Below are 1877 nucleotides of genomic sequence, written 5' to 3'. Positions count from 1 at the left end.
TATTGAAGTTTATGAACTTATTAGGTAATTATTAAAGGGTTGACCGTGCTTATTAGGTATATAATTTGTCTTCATGCTGGACTCAATTTCTTTTGGTTGATTGTTCCTTTTAGTAGTCTACCACTCAAATGTACTTATATTCTGTAGACCAAAGGCTAAATCTCCACCTCAAGATGCTTTACTAAAACTGGAAACAGAGCAAAATTTCACCGAACTATCTCAACAGAGCTCCATGTTTGTTTTTAAGCTGGGTTTAGTTAAGCTCCAATGCTGCCTCTTGATGAATGGGCTTGTTGTTGATGCTAATGATACTTGCTCGAATTTCTTGTTGCTTCTTCTTCCTCCATAATAATATATTCTTCTATTTTCTTAGCTTTTGTCTTTGACTGTGGTAATATTTCATTTAAATTTTGTTTGTCTTATTATCGAAATTATTATGGTGTGTTCCCGTTGAGAGGTACATTGCTTAATGTGAGGAAAGCAAGCCATAAACAGATCATGGAGAACGCTGAAATCACAAGCATCAAGCAGATTCTTGGACTTCAACATGGAAAACAGTATGACAGTGTGAAGACTTTGAGATATGGTCATTTGATGATCATGACTGATCAGGTTTAAAACATTTAACTTCTTGTTTAGTCTTTTCTTTTGGTTTTATCTATATGCAATGGACAATGGTGAAATTTTATATGTTACAAAAATCTGTTTAGAATGTTTAGAATCTGTTACCAAAAATGTGTTACTAAAATGTGGGACCTCTAGTGATGTTTAGAATGTCTCATGTCATTTCTTTATGTCAGTAGCTTTAGGGGAATTGAGTTCTATCCTTTTTTGTATTTTTCTTTCATGATTGTTCTTCAAGTAAGTTATCTTTTTGGACAAAATAATAAAATCTAATTTTTCATGATAACCCACAACACTATATATATATGAGTAATGCAATTCATCACTGTCAGTAGGAGTAAATGCTGATAGTGTTTCACAATTGAAGAGTGCTGTATGGAAAGAACGGCTGGAAGGTTATTCTCTCTCCATGTCCAATGTTTATACTTAGTTTTTCTGATTTCTCTTGAACATGTACCATGAGTTTTGGTGATCATGAAGGGAAGAATGAAAGAGTGTCAAAGTTTATGATGTTGGGTTTACCACTGTATGGAACGTCACTTGTGCCATTCCTCGAATTTATGTGCTATGTTATTGCCTATTGGGAAATTGGAAAGTAAGAAAATATTTATTGTGCTGAAGGGCCCACTTCAGGTGAATTGCAAATTTTAGGTCATTTAAAGGGAATGGAGCTTTGATAGTTAACTATGCCCGAATAAGTTCATGTTAGGTCTTCAATAACTCATCATTTGTAAGATATGCTACCTAGAGAAGTAATTAGTGTCTGATAGAACTGCTCAACCTCCAATTAGCAATCATTGAATTTTATTTGTGTTGGAGTAGGATTTGACAATGACACAGGTATTTAACTTTTTTGCTTATCTTACTGGCAGGGTTGTTATGGCTGTTAGCTTATTAATCATCGTGTATTGAAATTTGCAGGTACAACAACAGGTACAGCTTTATTATGCCAGCTAGTTGTCTTAATACGATGTACATGTTTATAGGATTTAATTGATTTTTGCAAAGATACGGGTTTGCAATCCAATGTTGCTGCCACTATCATGCTTCTCTGATAAATTTTCCAATTCTGTTTCTTTATTAGGTGCCTTACATCACTACTGCTTTGATGGATGCGAAGCTTGGCACGAAAGGGCGCAAGGATCTTTTTGATTGGCTATCAAGGCAACTTAGTGGATTAAAACTTAGAATATGAATTATGTATTGTGTTGAATAGTTAATGAATTAAAACTTAGTGGATCCTTTTGATTGGC

At 34.2% G+C, this 1877-nt stretch overlaps 1 long non-coding RNA gene across 1 annotated transcript; it reads left to right on the top strand.

Moving 5' to 3' along the window:
- Positions 1-1130: 1130 nt before the first annotated feature.
- LOC145794590 (uncharacterized) lies at positions 1131-1877 on the top strand. The gene is made up of 2 exons (XR_014334505.1): positions 1131-1557; positions 1709-1877. It is a non-coding gene; the product is annotated as an uncharacterized LOC145794590 (long non-coding RNA).

This window comes from Camellia sinensis, chromosome 7, assembly GCF_055761805.1.
Source record: "Camellia sinensis isolate YWXY chromosome 7, ASM5576180v1, whole genome shotgun sequence".
NCBI lineage: Eukaryota > Viridiplantae > Streptophyta > Magnoliopsida > Ericales > Theaceae > Camellia > Camellia sinensis.
Note: the sequence above shows the minus strand (reverse complement) of the source record. Positions and strands in the feature narration are given on the sequence as shown.